The sequence below is a fragment of the Numida meleagris genome, chromosome 1, assembly GCF_002078875.1.
Source record: "Numida meleagris isolate 19003 breed g44 Domestic line chromosome 1, NumMel1.0, whole genome shotgun sequence".
Lineage (NCBI taxonomy): Eukaryota > Metazoa > Chordata > Aves > Galliformes > Numididae > Numida > Numida meleagris.
Genome location: NC_034409.1, coordinates 185,167,933 through 185,190,974, shown reverse-complemented (window position 1 = coordinate 185,190,974; position 23,042 = coordinate 185,167,933). Strand labels below are relative to the sequence as shown.

At 38.9% G+C, this 23,042-nt stretch overlaps 1 long non-coding RNA gene across 1 annotated transcript; it reads right to left on the bottom strand.

Annotated features, from left to right (window-relative positions):
• Positions 15,592–22,396, bottom strand: LOC110394486. The gene is made up of 4 exons (XR_002435655.1): positions 22,195–22,396; positions 19,412–19,529; positions 18,248–18,362; positions 15,592–15,811 (listed from the first exon to the last, which is right to left on the bottom strand). It is a non-coding gene; the product is annotated as an uncharacterized LOC110394486 (long non-coding RNA).

Genomic DNA, 23,042 nt, shown 5'->3' with positions numbered 1-23,042 from the left:
TTATATACTTCCTCAAAGCCCTTTCTGTTTAGCAGAACTCTTGTTTGACTTTTTGACTCATGTCTTCCCACAGATGAGTTAATAGCAAAACTTTTTTCTTCCAGAACGAAGCTTAGAAAACGAGATTTCTCATCTGAGAGCAGTATTGACTTTTAGGAGAAGGTAAAAAAAAGAGAGCAAGGAATCCTCATGAATCGAGATTAAAACTCAAAGAAATACAGTGCAAGAGGTCTATAAAAATTAGTAAGAGTACTTTGGAATTACTGCATCTTACCTAAATGTGGTGTTGACAAACTGAATCCCTATTAGCCGGCCACCCTGAATTCCCTTTGATTACAAGAAAGAGGCCATCTGGAGGCTGTGACAAGCTCAAACATTTATTTTGAGAGGAAAAGCTCACTCTTCCTTGCGTCGACTACTTCAAGCTTAGAAGTCTAAGTATCCAAATCTAAATATTTGAGTTCAAGCATTCATTTTTCTAATCAGTCACTAAATTTTTCATGTGTATATTCTCAAATGTAATACACGGATCTAGCAAAACCTTAATATTGTTGACTGGATTTAATATAAATGTTATAAAAGAATGAAACAAGAGAAAAGAAAACAGATATTTTTCATCTGAAACACTATTGTGGATCTCATTATAGTCAGTGTAACCTATTTCTCTGCTTCCTGCCATAGTTTTGCTTTCACACCGGAGCTAACACAGCAGCCTTATTCACAGAGGATGAAACTTGCCAGCAAGTTCCCACCCAGACTGCAATGAGTATTCACTAATGTATCATTTCCTTAGAGCACCAGAACCCCCTTAGCTGAGGCATCATGTTGTCATTTGCCCATCTTCAATTCCATTGCCTTGAACTGTCACTCCTATCCTGCTTTTTAGCGTTCATTCAGATTTAAAGTCTAGGAAGGTGGCTGAGGTGTGACCAGTGTATTTAACGGAGTCACAATGCCCTTTGCCCTCCAAAGCATATATTATTGCTTGTGAGAAGCTCAGTTTAAACATCTACAAATCCATTTCCTTGTCCCATTGTAACTTTCTCTGAAAGAGCTTATTCTGCTGCAGGGATCACATCATTTTTCAGCTGCTATGCAAATGTGTTGACAGTACAACTTGTTGTGTCATGATCATAATGATAAACATCATTTCAGTTCCTCTTGGTGATGATCTCCATTTGTTGGCACCTGCCCTTGTCTTCTTGGTAGCCTTTAAGCATTGCAGATCAGGTCTGTGTTCCTCGTCCTTAGCTCCATCTCACTCTGGATAATAGAATCAAAACACATGCAATATACAAAAAATTGGGGGTCATATTTCCTTCAAATAAAAACTTATGGGTTCTGATTCTGCAGAGTCAAGTGTCTTATGCTAATAAAACATTGAACCTTTCTGTTCTATGTAAAACTGGCCTTTTGAATGGGCCACCATCTGGTCTTTAACTTTTATATATGGTCTGTATTGATGCCTGAAGTTAATATCACACTTATATTTCCATTCTTAAAGCTCATTACTAAAAGCGTATAAATTTAGCCATTAAAAATGAAATAATCTGTACTCAGACAGCTGTCAAATGGATTTCAAATATATGAATGTAAGCAGCTGTGTTCCTTTTGGGGATGCAGAAATCATGTTTTCTTACTGCAGAATTTTTGCAAATCTGAAATACTTCCGATGGCTGAGCAGAAGACAGAGACATGAAACTTGGACAGTGAAGTATGACTTGCAGCCATGGTTTCATGTAATTCCAAGGAAAACCTGTTTTAACGTGGCTGCTTTTTAGGGGTTTGAAATGTCTTTTCCATATGCAGTGTTCTTCATCTTTCACCTGTAGAGGACCTGCCAGTGCTCCGCTGATACAGAACATGTGTGGAAGCTGATTAGAAATTTCCACTTTCCACTAAGTTGTTAATATGCATGCAGCACTGGAATTTGGGGGAAAAAAAAAAGAAGAAAGAAAAAGAAAAAAGAAAGGAAAACATTAGGAAAAGAAAAAGGAAGATCTTCTTAATATATATGTTTACAAGAAACAGGAAACCTTGTCTACATAGCTGTATGTGTTTATAGAGCTACTTACATAGAAAAAGCCTCAGGAGGAAGAATTTCCACACTGCATGTACAAGAGACATCAGCAACTTAAAAAGCTGCCAAAATATGTACTGGTGCAATCAGAATTAATTAAAGCAAAAGAAAATACTTTTTTTTGCAAAATATGAAAGTTTCTCTTTTGAAATTCTCCATTCTCTTACAATAAAACTGTTAATGTTCAGTTATCACTAAGTAGCATATATAGCTTTCCTATTTACTACATATCATATCATATTCCATAGGTTTTCGTTCCTTAATATCTAATAATGGAATTTGTATAATTCATAGACAACAATGTTTTCAGGTCAGGAAGAATCAGTAGTGCAATTTAATCTGAACCTCGAAAAACCAATGCTATGAAATATCGTCCAGTTTGTTTTCTGTAACAACTGCCTTCATTAAACTTCTTCTGAACAAGTTAAACCCCTCTGTATTTGTTTCTCAAAGTGGACACCTGTATTTGTTCAGCTGAATTGCTCCCAAAGCTACATTACTCTTTGCTTGCATTTGGAGATTTATTTGAATGCTTTCTTTTTGTATATTCTTTCCCTTGCTGAGAAGGCTGCACCGTCCTTTGAGGAGGCCCAGATTATCCAGAACTTCTCAGTAAGTCGGCGTGGTGTGACACAGGGTCTATGGAGTATCCATCAACCTTCTGTAATGACAACTATAAGCCAGGCAAGAGCATTCCAAAAGGCTCAAGTCTTCTCCAAGACAATTGAGTCAAACCCATGATCTCCATTGACTCTTACTGGAGCTCAGACACATAGTTCATATGAAAACACTAAAAGTCGCTGGTATTCATCTTAAATTGATTTGCCTTCTAATATAATTTACTCTTGAAATCGCATATTTTTCTCAATTTAAATGTCTCTGGCTTTAACTTCTAAGTATTAGGTTTTATTACGCTTATTTTCTGCATAAAATAATTCACTAAAAGATAACTAGAAAATTTCTCCTTGAATAAACTAGAATCAGGTCATCTCTTAGATCCTAACTGTACTGCAATTCTTTTCTACAATTGCCCTGACCCTTGAAACCAGCTGTTCTTCTATCCACACCAAATAAATTGTTCTGATGAGTGAATAAAGAGAAAAGAACATGTTAATGTGAAGGAATAGGCAGAAATGAGAATGAGCTTTTTAAGCTGACAGATTATTCTTAACTGAGTTTATTTGACAAGAACATATATTACAATCCTTAATACACAGGAAGTCAGAAAATTCTTAGCACGTGAGTGAGTAACAGGTTTTTAAAGGGGAGAAGACCTCTACGTGTCTTAAGAGAAGTCTGATCCTTTTTACCTGATTTTAAAAAGTGACAAAGATATCTGTAAGGAAAAGAAAATTCTTCCCTTGGATGGACAGCCATAAATGCCATTAGAACACAACAGAAACACAAATGTCAAATAAATTTTAAACAAGGAAACACTGGGAGTAGGAGGAATAATAGAGGAGTGATGTTTGTTTTTGTATTTTTATATTTTAATGCCCTTTTGAACTCTTCCATCCATGTTTTGCTTGATTCTCAGAATCACAGAATGACTGGGGATGGCAGGAACCCCTGGGTCCATCTGGTCCAACCGCTGCTCCAGCAGGGACACCCAGAGCAGGTGCCCAGGGCCGTGCTCTTGACCTCTTGTCCTGGCACTGGGCACCACTGACAAGAGCCTGGTTGCCTGTTTCTGTCCTCTCTGTGCTTTCCTTTCAGGTATTTACATACATTGGTAGGATACACAAATCTCATCAGCATATTTTTCATAAATAAGGCTTTAAAAGTTTAAAACAAACAAAAAAGCAATAAAAACAATTCCCACTGTGCTATTTCCACATTTGGTGAGGCAAATGCCAAGATGACTTCTTTCTGTGCAAGGATCCAACAGCGTACAGCAAACATCAGGATTAAACAAAAACCCACCCCTCCTTTTCTATGACCAGAATGCTACATCCACAGAGGTCCCAGTTATAGCCCCAGAAATATTCTAAAAGTGCATCAGCTTCAGTCACCACAAAATCAACTTCTGATACATGAGAAGTTCTGACATGCTGACACAATACGCCAAGAATGGAAAATCACAGCCTAACAGAAGCCTTGCAATATGCTTCAGCTGGCAAGGCTGAAAGATTTGAGAATTTTGAGAGAGCCGATTTAGAGACAAGAGACTACCAGCTCTACAGCCTAGATTTCCACAGGGATTTAGAGGCAATTCACGGAATTAAGACGAGTAAAGTGATCATGGTGTGGCATGTGCCCAAGGTGAAGAAAGGCCTCTATTTGTATAAATACTTTAATATAAACCGGTGCAAGTACTGGAATCCAACATAATCCCTTTAGTGCCTGTGTACCTCTACCCAACAAACTATGAAGCTATCAGTTTTACCTGAGATAGATGAGTACCTTGCTCAAAGATGTTGCGTGACACACAGACAGGCAGCACGTGCATACCTGAAACAGCAAATAAAGACACTTCCACCAAATGTAGTGAATTAAAGACCTAGCATAGTTGATTTAATTGGATTTTGATGAGGGAAAATACCCTTTTTCTTCTGAGAATGGAACTCATAAGAAGCACAACTTTATATGTTTTACATATTGTATTACGTAGCCTCCCCCTTGCTGCATTAACACGCTGTAGTATTAAGACCTTCTAGAATTCTAAGGTGTGTTAAAATAATAAAACTGCCCCACTGAGATTTAATAACTCCCAGACTAGATTTCAGAGGGAAAACAGCAACTCCATGCCGCAGGTGCTTTTCATACTCTCAATCCTTTAACAAGGGCTGGGTTTATTTGATGGCTATATGACAGTCGTTGTTCAATTCTTTTGCAAGAAAAATAAGTAAATACAGCTTGATGTTCAGTGAAACGTGATTAGAAACTGCCTTATAAGCATCATTTGAATTCTAAGGAAATTTCCTGTTTCTTGATATTACAGTCAAAATTATAACTGTAATGAGAATGTCCTTGAGAAGACATGAAAACTGGCCTCTTCTCAAACAAAGTGTGAAAAAATGCTATAAGAAAACAGATGCATCTTTTTTCTGATGCACTAAAGGATACTGGGAATATCAAGTTGTGGACCGATAATTAGTTTAGTGCATAATTCTAGCATTTTCACAGATACACAGACATGTGAGCTGGATTGCACACTACACATGCGGAGTCAGTCTCCTCTCTGCTACTTTGTCTTCTTCAGTAAGAAGGACACATGTGTGATCTCTACGGTTCAGTGATCCAAAAACATCTCTCTTCAATGCACCTTCTTCATCCTCCCCGCATATTCATTTCAAAGAAACAGTGCACAGAGTGACTCATGCATTTAGGAGAAATACTATCACTGAAACCCAGCTTCCAAAGCATTCCTCTTCTAGGAAAGTCTTTGGCCTTACTATTTTCTTACTTGCTCAGATTTCCATCCAGATATTTTGCAAATTCCTTTTAATTCCATTCCTTATTATAAGTCAAATGTTCTCTAAATATTTTCCAGTATATATAATTCATGAGAAAGGCTGCCAAGTAGAAAACTCCCTTTCCTGTCATAGGCATTGCCTTCTCGCCCTGTCTTCCCTTTTGATTTGTACTGTAGTAACTGCAGAAATTGCAGCCACACAAAGATATTATTCGGTTAGCCTTTAATGTCCTTCTTATCTGTCTAGATTTGATTTAAGGGCAGCAAACCAGAAGAAACATTAGAGTATGGCCAGTTTCGAGATTAACATTGTTTTAGTAAATTACTGCCCATCAGTTCACATGGTGTAATTGACTTTGAGTATTCTCTAAATGCTTGGCTTCATTTATAGCACTTCTTTGCCTCTTTGGGTCTGGTACATAAGCAGTGATTCAAATCAAGCCCTTTAACTTTCAGTTGCATCGAAGTAGGAGAGCAGGCACAGATGAATTCTAGTCCCAGTCTTTCTCTGCACATTCTCCAATGTTAGCCGAGCTGGCAGCTAATCCCTGTTAATCCACCTTTCTTCTGAACATCACTTCCAAGCCAAAGTCATGCACAGTGATTTCTAAGGTCTAAATAGGCCCTCAAATCCTCCTTTTCCCCTAACCTTTTACGCTAAGGATGGATCAGATTATATCTGATCTGTTTATTTTAAAATCTGAACCTTGAAAACCTTTCTGTGGATAAGGAGCAAAGTCAATATAAAATCTATTCCTCACTATATTGATATACACAAAGTTGTTTTTAGGGGCACAGTTTCAACATAAAGAAAAACAATATTTTTTCTTCCTGGATTCAGTAGAGAAAGTTGGAAATCTCTTCCCCAGGGCACTAAAGGAAGCTTGCCTTCATTGAAAACCCTACAACTAGATTCAACTTCCTAGCCAGCAGTTATTTTAATTATCTTCAGGTGAAGAACTGAATTAGAGTAGTTGCTGTACTGAGAGTCCCTGATGTGTACTCCATCTGATTTGAAAGTGTTTGTCATCTTTAAAAAGCATGAGAAGACTAAAATCTTTGCAAAATAAATAGATGAATAAATAGATAAGTAGATAGATAAGATGCTCTAAAATAAAGGTATTTAAGAATAAACTTTGTACAGCTCTTTTAAGGCACTAATGAAGGTGAAAACCTTACACAAGAGATGATGTACAGCTGAGACTGCATGCTGTCCCCCAGAGGAGCCCAGTCCTGGCTGGACACAGCATTTCATATTTACATCTCACCACCATTGCCCTTTTCCCACTCCAGCACCCAGCATCTCAGATCTAGATGCTTGGTCAAGCCGTGATGTGTCAGCTGGAGCCTCCCCACATCCACTGCCCAAGACAACACCACCCCGCAGCCTGACAGAATCTCAAACACAGCATCAGAAACCACTAAGAGGGTTGCTTCTTCCTGGGGTTATGTTAGAACTGGCCTATTGAGAGAAAAGTCTATTCCATTCCAGTGTCTTGTTTAAAACAGTAGCCAGAAATATGTGTCGAGGCAATAGTTTAAAAATAGGACAAACACAGCAATATGTCACCAAGGAGCTGGTTTCCAGTCTCCGCTAATTTTCAATAGAAGAGTTTTCAAAAACAGAGGTGGTGCCTTTGGTTTCCTTTGCCTTCAGTTAACTTTTTAATCCCATTTAGGGCAGCATCCATTACATCCTGTGACAAGGAGTTCCAAAGCTTACCTGCATAATGTGTGAAAAGCCATCTCCCTCTGATGGTTTTGTCTGCAGGTTTCCCTTTGCTGCTCCCTAAATCTCATATAAAAAAAAGTGAATGATCACACACCGCTTATCTTTTTCATACCTCTCATGTTTTTGTAGATTTCTAACAAAGTCCTTCTTAGATGCCCCTTTTTCTAGGTGTCTGAGTACTAGCCTATGTCTTATTCTGAGTTGTTATACCTTCCAGACAGACACTAGCTCTCACAAAACACTGTAATTTTGACCCTCAGTGCCTTATGTGGAGCTGGAGATCACATGGACAGATGGATAACAAAGTCTTCCAGCACTAGCAATGAGGGTCAGTGTTCCTGGACTTGTGGGTTTTTTTTTGTATGTCCAGCCTAACAGGAGCTTTAAGTGTTGATAAATGCCTCTTTATACCAGGTCAAGTCATTTCCTAAAGAGGGTCCAGAAGTGATTATGCTGATGAAGCACAGGTGTCTGCCTTGCAGAGCTGACAGATTTATGACTGAGGCACAGCTCAGCCCTGGAGACATGACTGATTCTGCTTCCTGAAGCCTCCTCAGAGCCAAAGGCTGCGTGCTCGGCAGAGATCAGGTGTTTGAATACTGGATCCGTGTCCAAACTCAGTGCTGCAGAGCTGCAGGCTGCGTGCACAGTCCATTCGGTGCTGAACACCAGCATGAAGTACACCCGTGATGAGGTATTTTACATCCACACTTGCAGCCTTACAAAGATCAGTAGGGCAAGGCCCTCCAGAGCTCCAGAGTTCGAGCTTCCTGTTCATTTAATAACATTCCTTGACTTGCTCATTCCCTTGAGTGTGAAAGAAAGGGCAGCACTTGATCTGGCCAGCGCTAATGCACAGCATAACCCCAGCATTTTCCTTCACTCTTCCAGCCTGTCATCATTTCCCCTGTAGGCTGACGCCTTTTTCACAGCAGGCATGATATCTCCTGCCTCAGCCCGAGAGGGTTAACCGAAATTTGCTGAAAGCTTCTAATACTCTAAAGAGGCTCCTGAAGCCTGAATTTGCGTTTATTCACAGCCCCTTCAAATGCGAATCACTTATGTAAAGCCCTGCAGCCCTAAGACTCAATTCGGATTACTTACAATTACCTGAAATTATTTGAACAGAGTAAAGCTCCCTCTTTTCAAGCTTTTTAAGATCAAAGAGTCAGACTTCACCCTTTACTGCTTGTCACTTTAAAACCCTGGAGTAACAATCAAGGGGCACCTTTTTCTGAGCGCTTCCATTATTTCCGGACTACATAACTGTGCTGCAATAAAAATAGGTGTGGAAAGTTATTTGCTTTTTTCTTCTATGTCATTAGAAGACTTTAGCTTCTAAGAATGAGTTGACTTTCCCAACAAGCAACTTGCTCTCCCTGTCTCTCTGCAGAGAGCTCCATTTTCATGGAACGCCCAGACATTTCCTGCAAAGCCACAAAACCAGCCTTAAAAGATCTGCATTCCTGTGATCATTCTAGTTGCAGAGGTCAAAAACGGAGGCAACCCAAAATCACAAGCCAGCTTCATGCATCTTAACAAGCAGCTTTGTTTTCTGCTGTGACTGTACAAAGCAGAAATCTCTCTTTTGCTTCCATTGTAGCTCGCCAATCTTTTTCTGCTGGACGGTAATGCCTTGTAATCATGATCCACAGGACCACTTCTCTCCTTCACCATAAACCTTTGATTACAGCTCTCATTTTCCTCTCACAAAAAAAAAAAAATCTCTTAACTGAAAACAATCAATTCTGTGCAGCAGGTTGGGCTGGCAGCAATTACCGCTGGGTTTGCATTTACTGTTCTATGATAAAAATAGAGAAGAATGCCCAATGTCTGCTCTGACACGGTAGGGACAGAAGGCAGTCTAAGACCTCAAGTAAGACTTTATGAAATCCAGTCACAATTGGAGATGGATTTTTGACAATAGCTGCTGGGGCCCTCTGAAACACCCTGTGTGTTATCAGATAGATTTGATGTGGCAAACGCCAGCCACTGAGGCAGCGGAGCCAGAGCTGACAGTTCCAGGCAGAGCCCACACTTCTAATGCAAGAATCACAGTGATAAAAGAAAGAGTAATAGACTTTGTCACTGTAATCCTTTCTATGGGATAAACCATTAGCTTTGAACTAGATGACATAAAAGGACAAAATGAATTACAATAAATTTCACTAATGATCAAGTAGGCATTTGGTGAGATCAGAAGAAAGGAAAATAACCAGTGTCCTGTCAGCTTCTGCTTTGGTATATGTCCATTAAAAAAAAATAAGGAATGCAATCCATGCGTCAGGGAGTGAAAAAGTTAGTCTAAATTCATCAGCTCTCATAGAATCGTACTCATGGAATCAGAGATGGCTTGGGTTGGAAGGGACCTCAAAGAGCATAGAATCATGGAATCATAGAATTGCTCAGGTTGGAAAAGACCTTCAAGATCATCAAGTCCAACTGCAAGCTAACCATACTACCCTAACTCTAACAACCCACTGCTAAACCATGTCCCTGAGCACCACATCCAAACGGTTTTTAAACACATTCAGGGATGGTGACTCAACCACCTCCCTGGGGAGCCTGTTCCAGTGCTTAACAACCCTTTCTGGAAAGAAGGTTTTCCTGATATCCAACCTCAGCCTTCCCTGGATCATCTCTTTCCAACCCCCTACTGTGGGCTGGGTTGCCAACCAAAAAATCAGGCACTACCTCAGCTTGCCCAGGGCCCCATCCAACTCTCTCATGATCTGAATGCTGTGAAATAACTGATTTCCATTCATCCCAGTATGCTTTGTGTCTCATTTATTGCACTGGGCACATTTATACCCCTTTAGATTTGTCAGGTAGATTTCAGCTCCAGAAGGAGAAATATACTGTTAGATAATGGTAGTGATCATCATGTACGCCAGTTCTCCGATATGGTTGCATATGTAAGCAGCTAGTATTTAAGGAGCACTAATTAAGGCTTGAATATTTTCTCTTTTTTTATTTTCCCCACTTGTGCATGTACATTACAACACAGGCAGTAATTATGTGACATGCAGTTATTAACTGCAAAATACAATAAAATCAATGCAGAATATTTTTGCCCACGTTTACATATATGGGACAATTTTATGAGGCTCCTTCAGACAAATTGTGTAGCATTTCTGGAATTCGTTCACCTGGATCCCTGAAGAAAAAGCTACTGACAGAGCCTGGGATATTTTTCAGACAAGGTCCCACATGGACCCCCCTCCATCTGCTCTGCATGGCTTCCTCGCCTCCTGCTGCCAGGCACTCCCTCTGCCTTAGGCCAGTTATGGGATTTTGAGTATGGACCTCAGCTACTTTTCTGCTTACGCTAACAGGTAAAAAATTGTTAACTTCAGAAACTTGCCCACTGGCTAAAACCAGTCAGAGATGGCACAGCACTGGCAGAATGACAACAGACCAGAATACATATGGAAAGGTGTTACCTGAGAGCTTAGGAGCCAGAAATGATCCAACAGAAGGGTTCGAGATAAGCCTGTCCCTCAGGGTTAGTGGCAGACGCCCATGCTTTGATGGCATTCAGTCCTTGCTTTTCCCAAAGATTTTCCAAGTGGATGTGATTTGTGGGGAAGAAATGACTGTGACATTTCAAAGCAGCAGTATTTTGCCAGAGGATTGCTATCTTTTTTTAAGAGTATGCTGGAATTGAACTTTATAACAGCCAGGAAACTAAATCTTTATTTAGGAAACTAAGGCAGTGGCCTGATTTTCTACAGTTTTGACTCCCTTGAAGGAGAAAACAGGACCTCTAGGCACTCAGTGGGGCTGAAAAACTACCCATTAACTTCGAAAACTATAGCCATCTCACAGCTGTATCCCTGCTTCATGTCATGCTGCTCAGTTCTCCTCAGCAGCAGAGGCACAAAAAAAGGCAGAGGGCTGCTCCGTGCACTGGTCTCTGTCCTCCTGCTTTGGGAAATGCAGCACACATGGGTTGGTTGGGGGTCACTCATGGATTGCTGCTTGTGTCTCACCCATCTCACTCATCCTTCTGCCGATCTTTCCCTAATAATGTTACTGTAATGCAAAAAAAGAAGAGAGAATTTTCTTCATTTACATAGAGTATGGAGTAAAACATAATTAAACCCCACACTGCAGATGCACTATAATAAAAAAGAGAAACTGTAAAAACAATTACAGGCAGGCATACTTACTGCTTCACATTTAAATAATAATGTGAACTATTAAGTAAACTAGGGCATAATCAGCTGAGGTTCATTAACTTATCTTACTGTAGAAATAGTACTACAATTTAGTACAATTAGGTACATTCTGGTAGGAAATGGTGATTTTCTGCACCATACTGGGCCCAGACTTAGAGATGCTGAGCTCTTTCGCCTCCCACTGACTTCTCAGTGTACGAATGCTCCCTTTTAGGGGGAACCTAGCACTGCCGTGGATCCAGTGCCTTGCAAAGAAAGTCAATGTGCTTAAGTATGTGATTTAAATCCAGTGGTATTGATGGTAAAACCTCCACAAATAGGCCACATCCACTGACCTATTCAGCTCAGGCTGTGTTACCTATCCATGTTTAAGGAGAGCAGAAATGAGATTGTAAAAAGGAGATATCTGACATTAGCCTGAACAGAGCAGGACCTCTGGCCTGAGAAGACAGAATCATAGAATCTTTAAGGCTGGAAAAGACCACTAAGGTCATCCAGTCCAACCATCAACCCATCCCACCATGCCCACACACCATGTCCCTCAGTGGCATATCTCCGCAGTTCTTGAACACCTCCAGGGACGGTGATCCCACCACCCCTGTGGGCAGCCTTTGCCAATACAGATGTAAACCTGTTTCAAGTAGAAAATACCTATGTCACTGCAGGCTCCCAGAAGTCCCAGGAGAAACCAATTCTTGCACTTAGCAAAAACACCACAGCAGATCAGCAGATCACCTCCCAGTGACCTTTTGAATCACAGAAAACCTTCCTTTCCACAGAATAAGGAGTTATGGCATAGAAAGCCTGAAAGGGTGTCCATAAAACCTGACTACATTGCAAATTAGCACCTTCACTACACATGTGCTCTTCCTTTCTGCATCTATAGTAGAAAAACAGACAGGGCTAGGGCCTGGACTCTGACCCTGAGGGCAAGTGGCATGCATAGCTGATGTCCATCCAGATAAATTTATTTCTCTTCAAAGCAGGATGATCTTAGGCAGAGTGCCTACCAGGTATGGTATGGTCCCTCGTCTCTCCAAGCACAATCTGGGACAGAGGTGGAGTGCACAGGCAAAAAGTTCAAGTAGTTAAGCAATATGGAAAATTACACTGGTGGTTGACTCGATGCCTTGACCCCATTTATTGTCTTTTCTTTCCTCAGAGCTAGCCAAGGCAGAATTTTGATGAAAGGGATTTGGTTTAAGGTCACAGAGGATGCTGATAGATTGGAGTGAGCATCTGGAGGATAGATTGGTAAAAATGTTTGAAGAATTTCCCTAATCTTTCTTAAAGTTCTCCTTGCTATCTGAATGTTTATGAATTGCTCATTTCCTCAGTTTTCATGTGAGTTTGATCAGTAGATACTATTTTCTTTCTCCTATCTGTTTGTGGAAGGAGATGCAATACTGTACCAGATGGAAATGCTGAAGGTCTCCCTGAGATCTCAGCCTACATAAAAGGACATCATTCTTTTTGGACAGCATTTTAATCACAATTTCTATGGGTGAAAATAGCAGCATATGGCACAAGAGAGTCAAACACACAGCTGCCAAGGGAAAAGAAACTCTTGTCAATACAAGGTAGGATCCATAAATATTACCTATGAAATTAACTTAAAATGTACTCTTAAGGTTACAGTCTTTATGTGTCCCTAAAATGCTTTCAGAAATTTCTCCAGGTTATATGAGGAGATTATGAGTTACAGCTGCCAGTGCCTTCAAGCAAAGTAAGTTGGAAAGAGATGCTCCATGTCTTCTTTACAGCAGGTGTTACTAGGAAAACAGTTCAGGATGGGGATGTTTTTAAACCTTGGAACGATGAACAATGCCAAGCAGAAAGTGTGTTACTAAGAGCTCAGATGAACAGCTCACAAAATGTTCTAAGTAAAGATCTGTTCAGTAAAAATATGGGTCAAGCAATGGGTCATACAACTGCTGCCAGTGAAATAATTCATGTTTAAATTAAATCCCTGTGTGTGTGCAATTAGGGATCAGAAAATGAAGCTTAGTTGTCTGAATACATTCATTCCAAATTTCTGATTCCAGTGCCTATACCTGGGAGCCAATAAACTGGAACTTTATCTTCATGGAAAGTTCCACAGATTTCCTGTGCAATTTTATTCCAGATTGGGGTTAAAGAAAAAAAAAAGAAAAAAAAGATGAAGAAAAACAAAATTTCATAATACTCTGTAACAGGAAATTTTAAGAGACAGGATGTTATTCTTTAATTGCTGGAATACATTATTGCAGCAAAACTTCATTTTAACTTTCTGAGTTTCCAAATGAAATGCAAAATGATGAAACCAGACTGAGATTAAAAAAAAAAAAAACTTTAAAAAATGAAAAGTTTTTGCAAAAGAATAGCAGGCAAGCCCTGTTCCCTAATGAAAAGCTGTCCCCAGATCATGTGACATAGCATTTTCCTCCTCAATGTTACTCCTTCGGAAAATGTGTGTACAGAATATACCCAAGGCACTTATCTGAGGCATAGCCGTGACACAGTTTGTTTCTATGATTAAGGTGTTTCAGAGGAATTTTCTGTGCTGTATGTTCTATAGACATACTCCATTGCTCTGTGGGTAAACATAGGAAATCTTAGGTCAAACTGAAAAAAAGAACATAAGTACATTTCAGGAAACAGAAACTAAGCAGCCCCTCTGGATTGCCATTCTCAAGGTTTTTCTGTAATGCTGCTTCCGTGATGTCTTGCAAATGGGCTTACCAGGATTCCACGGTCCCCAGATGATTAAACTTCTGAAAACAGGGCAGAATATTCCATTGCACATGTGTGAAGTCAGTTGCTTAATCGCATACAAACTCATAACTTTTAGAGGCATGCTATAGGCGATTTAAAACTGCTTCTTTTTCATCCACTGCAGTTCACCATACCCAGATCAAACCTGAGTATTTTCTTTTTCCATCTATTCCTTCCTTGTTAGACTTGCAAAACATTTCATCTCCCATGATGCACTTTCTCCACCCCAGGAAAGCAGTTGAATTACTGACTCACCTGCACACAGCTTTCTGTCTGCTTCTCTACCATGATCGTACAACTCCGTGCAATATTGCAAATTAGCAAAACTAATTTGATTTCCATTATGATGCTAATGAATACTTCCTTTCAAAAGTGCTACTGACACAAGACATTATATCAGAGTTGGCATTAACGTTAGTATGTATTTATGATTTTTATTCTTATAAATATAATTGATTTTCCACATTATTAAAATTGTCTGTACCCTCGTAAAAATGCCCTCTCAAGCAATTCAAAATCAGATGCATTGCTTCTGGTTTTTTGGACATTCTAATTAATCTGTTACACTGTTGTGATTAAAGCTTTTCAGAGTTCTGGTTCCTGTGATATAATCACCATCATTTTTATTCATCAGTTGTTGATGGTAGTGACCACAAAAGTGTTCAGCAATTTCCAGACATTCATAAGGGAGAATAACTGCCCTAAGGAGCTGAGAGTACAAAAAAGAGCTCATTAAAAGAGTATATATATTTTTTGGACTCAATGAAAATCTGTATTAGACCCATTCATCTCTTGCTTTAAAGGCTTTGCTCAACAGAATCAACAATATAGGGCTTAATCGAGAAACAAGGAAGAGTGGGCACGTGCCAGGGTGTAACATCTCGTACTGAAAATCCCACTTCTCTGTGTCTGTCAGAGTGATAAGGCACTGTGTTTGCGTCACAGCCAGGCTGTGCCTGCTGCTGGTCCCCAAGGCCCTTCCCAAAGCTTCGGGTACTTATGGATGCCTGTATCTGGCAGAAAAACACACATCCTGTAGGCCTCGCTCAGGTGCCTGTCCTAGTAAAGAATGGTGTCCAGCTTTATGTGGGTATAATAAAATCCCTGCATAAAACACTTCTTAAAAATCGGCTGCCCCTACCTCCTGAGACTGTATCCCATCAACTGCAGGCTTCCGATATCATCGAGGGCCAGGGAGGTGTGTGCACAGTGGGGAGAGGTGGGTTTTGTCACCCTGAAATAGCTGAAGGGATTTTCCTTGAGTTTTACAAACGTGTTGATTCAGTAGTCCTACTAAAGAGCTCATCTGGACTTTCGTTCAGTCTGAACACAGAACAACGAAGCTGAGCTTTGGTTATAAATCGAAATCCTTTGTAGCTGGCATCCAGCTTATAGCTGCAATTCAAACCAAAGGACAAAGCGTATGTTTGGGGGTTTTCTTTTAATATTCGCTGTTATTTGATTAACAGATTTTATTAGTCTGGCAGCAGCTGAGTTTCAATTCTGTTTGTGCAGAAGAGAACTGGTGCTTCTGAGCAGCTTCTGGTCTCTCAAAGCAATTTTGGGATGTGCTAATGGAAATTCCTCAAGTCCCTCTTCACACTCTTCCTCACTCTGCACCTTTGCTCTTCTTAATAAAAACGCACAGCCTAGAAAATATGGATTATCTCAGACAAACAGATTGAAGAGTTTTGTCTTTTACATTTAGTTGATATAAATCAGCAGCACAATCCCCAAATCTTAACATTCTGTGCATGTTTTTATCCTTTAAATCCAGGCAGCAGTTCTCTAGCCTTCTACCACGCCCTGCCCTGTTTTTACCTTTAACACTGATTTTATTGTACCTTTTTTGAGCAACAGTACCTCATTTCCTAGAACTGCATGCATTACTAATTTGTAGTAGGTTAAAAAGAGATTTTAGAAACAGACATTTATTTAAGGCTGAACTACAAATCATATGAGTTCTCATATCTTCCATTTCCGCACAATTTGACATGTTTAATTTACCAAGTCAAATAATTTTTTTTAGATAATTTAGACAATACTTCTAGAAGCATTTTAAATCAGGTGCTGAATCTATTCTGTACTCTTCCTAATGGGATTTAGAGAGCAGGGCTTGCAGTAAACAAAGCAGCAAATGAAATAAACCGCATTAATTAGGGTGAAACAGTAACGGAGCAGTTCTGGTTTTACAGATGGGCAAGATGTCTGATTGAATTTCCCAGGCTATGCAGATTGGCTGCAGATGGTGTGGAAAATGGTCCAGAACTCAGAATTCATATAATCAAAAACATTCTTAGATCGAAACAAGAATGTTTTCCCATGTGATGCTCCATAGCTTGCATCTTCATCACAAGCATTTGGTAAGTTTTCAAATCAAACCATAACATAAACCTCTCATAATACAGTATTCAGCAAGGCCTCTCATTAATGGTGCTATTATATCAAATAATTCAGTAACAGCCCAGCTCCTAGAGGCAAGTTAATTTGGCCTGAAAATATAATTTCCTGTGCCAACTGATAAGTGCGTGGTCCCACTGGAGACACCAAGACTAGAGGATTCACTGAGTAGGCAATATATGAGCGACAACCGTTAACACTGAGACAATAATACTTGGAAGTACTTATTGCAAGTGAAAAAATACTTCAGAATTCAGCAAAATATTAATACACTGTACACCTGAAACTCTTAGGAACTTTATCTATATTTTGCCAACCTCTTTAATCTAAAAATTAGACCATCTTCCTGAATTTTTGCTTGCAGTATCTAGATACTCTAGAACAAAAGTCTTTTGCAGAGGAAACTGTAAATAAGGTGACTTTTTACCCTGCAAGGACACTGAGACTCTTCTACTGACTTCAGAAGCCAGCAAATAGATAATTGCTCCCTTTAATTGTGTTCAGTTTGCAAGATGATAACCTCTTTTACCAAGATGTTGTTTAGGTTTTAATTTGATCATAACCAACCCTGTTTGAGTATCTCTTCCTGGTCCTTTGATGTTATTCCAGTACTGTAAAAAAACATGTGCAGTCTCTACCTATGTTCTTGCCTGAAATGAAAGCTCTTTACTTGTCCTCTTCAGGAAGGAAAAGAGTCTTCTGAATGCCTTGATATAATCCTTTTGTGCTCCTCCTTACACCTTCACCCATACCTGAATTTGTCTTAACTCAGACTAGGACAACAGATGCTTCACTGCTCATCTAGTGCAGCGTTCACTTCTGCTCCATATCTGTTTAATCTGTGGTAGAACTTAACAGAGGAAAGATTGTGGCTGACTGAGAACCAAGCCCAGTGGCTTTCCACAGGTGTAACTAAGAATTTAGCCCCACCTTTGGGTCTTTTCTTTCCTTCCTTTTCCTTTTTCTAACAATAAATGATATGCAGTCTTCAGATTCTGCAATGTTTGAGACAAATGTAAACCAGAAAAATTAGCACACCAAATTTAGTAAGATATTGGATCATGATAAAAAAAAAAAAATACACAGGAAGACTTAGGTAATTAGCCAGCACAATGAGAGTTGTTAATTCTTGCAGGAAGAATTTACAATGTTGCCTAAGTCCGAGAATTTGTCAATAAGTTTATTCTAATAGCCAGTATGGTTTCAAGGTAGCTAGACATATAGAAGTGGAGGAAGAAGTAAAATAAAAATGATTCACATATCTCACATATTACTTTGTACACTCAATTTCAGAGAAGAATCACATTTTATGTAAAGGCAGTGAGCCTTGGTAGAGAGGTTCACAAAGAATGAAGTATCAGTGGAAGTTTAATTTTTATATTCCTCTCAAAAGGTCTTAATTAGCAGGGAAGGATGAAAGTGAGCTTGAAAAAAAATCACCAAAGATATTCTGGAAAAAGAAATGTAATTAAATAAATCCCCATCACTTGGCACTTCAAAATTAAACTTGACAAATGATGGCCTGAAATCCAATTGATAGAAATTCTGTGCTAAGGCATCTCTATTTAGGCCTTACCAGAGCTAGAGCTGTAAGACAGGAAAAATAGAAAGACAAGGAAGGAAGAGAGGAAGGAAAGGTAAAATCTCTTTACATTTTAGGGGAACTTCACAAGTGAGAATTTTACCTTGTAAAGGGATTTCCAAGGGAGATGGAAAAATCTGTTTCAGAAGGAGCTGTCGGCTGCCAACCACCATCCAAAAAGACCCTGTCATTTTCAGTTTCCAGCATAAATTGAGTTTCTAGCAGAAGGTGAAAATGACAAATTTTACTACAGTTGGTCTGTAGCTCTAGGGCATTGGGGAGCTGCACTGCCTTTTCAGCAGCTCTGCTTTGCAGAACTTTGGAAAATTTGACTTAATTTTACCTTCTTCCTAAAAGTAGAGATGAATATAAAAACAGTCTTCCCAGTCAAAAACCACAGTGACATCAGTTTATTTTTCTTGAATCACTACAAAAATTTTCAGCAAAATTGAAAATTAAATTTTGAGCAGCTGTAAGTTTCTTTAGCTTTGTGAAATGAGTGGCTTACTTCTATAAACAATCTATACATGTCTGGATAACAGACAAGATCTGTGACATAAGATATAGTGCTAGAATGCAATTAATAATGAAGAAACAACTATAAATGCATCAGACAATCAGGCAGCTGATTAAAAAGGGAAACAAATGTAAATACTGTTTTTGCACTAGAGATATTAAACTGTGAAGGTCATTAACAGAGTTTAGAAGAGACAGGGGGTTCATAACAGGATTCTTCACAGTGATGGAGAGGAGATCTTACTTACCAGGGTGGACCACATAGAACATCTTAATTCGGGAAGTTCTGAAATAATGAATGCCAAAACCCAAGAAGGCTTATACAGCACAATTTTACTTTCTGTTTCTCTAAGCATCCTGGCTATCATCAGGATCAGGACGCTAGAAAAATGGACTACTAAACTAAGCTGGCTTGGCAGCTTGTATGTTCATAAAAAGGAATGGAAAGTAGTTCACCAGCTCAGAGGCATTGGCCATTGAAGGCTGCTCCATGCAGTAATGCTGAAAAGACATGCAAAGGCCGAAGCTAAAAATCATTTTTTAGCTGAGGCATATCTTCAGCTTGTTAAGGAGAGCTCATATACACGAATCATCACAAATTAAGAGGAAAGCTGACTATTCCCAGAAAACAAGTCTGCCTCCTAGGTAGGTTTTACCAAACTCCCAGTCAAAATGTCACTAATTTTCTCACTTGTTGTCAAACATTCTGATGACTAAAGAGAGTCTTTTGAACAGAAAGATTCATGCTTACCACATTCCCTTTACTTTTTGGTTTTTCATCATTTCTTCCAAGACTAGAAATGCATCAGTCTTCCACATTCTGAATGTAAATTACATCTAAAAATGCTTGAGTTGAGTCTTACTCTGTTCTTGAGATACACAAAGAGAAATAGATTTTAAAACAAACAAACAAACAAATTTATAGATTGAGCAACATCCCCAAATACTGAAAACTAATTGGATTTAAATTTTCACTTAAAAAAAAAAAAACTTAACTTTTTTTTTACTTGGTTTATTTACCCCAGCTGTGTTTCATTTCTTCATTTACAAAATGATACTACGACTCCCTGCATTACTGTAATTACAAAGACTTCTGGGGACCATACGGTGAGCATGATAGACAGAAATAAAAAGAAATAGAGAACATAAATTGCTTCTGTTCCATAGGAAAGCAGGAGAATTATTAAAAAGTGTGGATTGGGCTACTTATATTGAGTTCACTGAATAACCAGTGCTTACAGCTTTTTTTACATCAGCGGAAACCATTTTCTTTTTACAAACAGTGGAGTACACTTTCAAACTACATGCTGTTACATAATAGCATTTCATAGGGGTGATCCAGGCTTTAATGTTCTTTAAAAGGAAGAGTTTGGACAAAGATTCTTGCATGAGAAAAAGAAGAGCTTTTGAAATTTGTTAGGAATATCGTTTTCATTGCATGCTTTGGAAAAAGGCCCTTGAGATGAATGCCATAGAGCTAGTGAAACTCAAAAGAGAGCGTGCTAAGTTCAAAGCAGCTGATAATAAATGCTAATGATGGTCATTGCTTGTTTGCTTTTCTGAGCAAAGATCTTCCTGCCTATACACAGGAGAATGAATGTTTGGATCTGGGTTTACAATAGCATACAAAGACCTCAGCAGCCTCATACAAGTATAAACCTTCGTGAAAAGCTCAGTTCTTAAACCCACCATACTATAGATGATTTCATATATTGTATGCACAGCTCCTGGCTCTTCTTTCCAGATGATAATAACCTTCTGGTAGCTTGGATATGCCATTGTTATGGTTTAGATTTTATGAAAGTCAATAAAATAAGATGTGAAATTCAATATAGTAAATGTTTAATAATAATAAAAAACTGCATAGGCAGACGTAAAGTTAAGACTTCACATGAAGATATGTTGTCTAAAAAGATGATAACATTAACAGCTCACAGAGATGAAGAGAGTTAGAAAAAGGTTCACTAATTTGAGAATTATCTTCAGATCTCGTAACACTCAGGGCAGACTTTGACCATAGCGGCATTCTTCAGCTTATGTCCAAGATCTGCTCAAGTACAAGCAACTATCACGTTTTACATCACTGGAGTTCATAATCCTTCAAGTACTGGAATTCTGCTTGTGCTAGCACCTTTGTGTGTCATTCACACTAAGGAGCAGATTCATTTATCCTAACTGAACACACTCAGGTGAGATGCTTAAATTAGCATTATGGTCCTTTAAAGACACTCATTTTGCCTAACTTTAGACATCCGAAAGTCTGGCACTTATTCCAGTGTGATCATCTCTAAAGTTAGTGGAGGCAGACATTTCAAGAAGGAGATTCATCCCATTCTATGCTCTTATGTTAAACAAACTGTGTCACCCTGCTGATGTCCATCTCTCGCTAGAATACAAAGGGCATTTATTCTTCAGGCTGAAACTTAGATGACTTTGATAGATAATATGAAATGAGATGAATGCACCCCTACCTTCTTTTATACTCAAGGGACAAAGGCACTATCAATGGATGAAACAATCACTTACAAACTGAATGACACTCTTTGACATGGCATTCCTTGTTAGTGACATTTATTTTTGATAGATTTTCTGTCAAACTGCTGTTGACTTTTTTTTATGAAAACTATATTTTGAATTGATTTTTCTTGCTAGATTAGAAGAAATCAACTGAAACCTCTCCTTCTTCCTAAGTTTTATGGTTAATCACAACATTTTGGAAAAAAACAAAACAAAACAAAACATGTGGCTTTTACTCAGAATATTTTATGATTCTATTTTAAGATGGATTTTCAAAAACCTGGAAACTATTCCTTCAATCATCTTTAATCCAATCATCTCTAAATTAAAAATCCTTCAAATTCTTTTTCATGTAAGAAGTATACTACTGTAGTGGTTAAAAAACTGCAGCTGCTTTTGTAAGAGCATGGCTAGTACTCCATCTACGGTGTTTTGGCCAAATTCCAAGGCAAGTAATTACATTTACATACCTAAATTCACCCTGGTTGTTTCATCTGGATACTGCAATACTCTGTAAGCTCGTTTACCTAATTTAGAACCCACATGAAGAGCAGAGGTTCAAAAGTTCAACTCAAACTTTATTAGGTTTGCGGTCCGCTTAATAATACTTAGCACTTAATTAATCTGCACAACACCCTTGTGTGCTACTAAAGTTAGTATCACCAGGAGAGTCTGTGGAAAAGAAACAAAAATAGAGCCAGGAAGAAAAATGTCCATCCTATAAAGACACCTCTCATACTCAAATGGATGTTCAGATGCCTGTAGTACTCCTTTCTAATTCAATGTTATTTAGTCTTGAAAGGCCATTAGAGAAAAGTACACAAAAGGCAATGTGACGATCTACTCCAATTTCTGATTTCAGTGTGCCTATGCAACAAAAGTCCAAAGAAAACGAACACACTTGCTTCTTTCCTTTCATATATGAAGCACTGGATCCATAGATAGAAAAGGGAGATCTCTGCAGTAGGGAAAATAGCCAGTAACATCAATAAGGCAATACTCAAATTATTTCAGTACCTGATTGATGTACTCTTCAAAACATTTTGAGAGGCATTCCACAGGTACCCTGAAGATCATTGTAGGTGACGAACAGTGATCCCATCTCTGCAACACAAGATATCCTCTGAGGTCAAATACCCATTCTCATTATGTCAGTACTATGACAGTAAACAGACCAGCATACCAGTTAGCATGCTCAAATATAGAAGTAGGCAATGCATTCTCAGGTTGTCTGAGAAGCTCCTATGTGAAAAGGAAGTAGGTGGAGGAGTGTTCATACTCACTTCTGAGATGGCTCTACCCTTCAGCACTTAGGGAACTACACATGGTGCCAAAAAATTTGTTGCTCCCTGTTTATTTCTCCTGTCTTGTGGGAACTATTCCCTTAATGCTGTTTTGAGTTCTCACTGTTTGATCCATCTCCTTTCATTAGGACCTGGTAGAGGTCTTTAAGTCCAGTTTTCTTACCTAATGAGTCTCTACCATCTTCTCCCCACCATTTGCAGAGACAAACCCTTTCTTTGTTGCAGAGTAGTCTAACTACAGAAACCGAAGTCTAAGCTATTAGGAAATTTGTGGAATTGTGGATACACATAAAATATAAATGAACCTGAAACAGCAGAAGTCACAAGGATTTCCTCTTCTGAAGTTTACAGCTGCATTTACAGTCAATGGTACCAGTCACAGCCTGCACGGAATTGTAATTAGGTCTACATCTGATCTTCATCACAGTAGGAACCTCTCATACTTCCAATATCTTTACTGTCATGACATTCTTAACAATGGTAACTACTTCTCCTAATCAGTTAGGAAAACTGAGACACAAGATGCTAAAGGGATTTGCCAAGGAAACCATGCAGTGTATT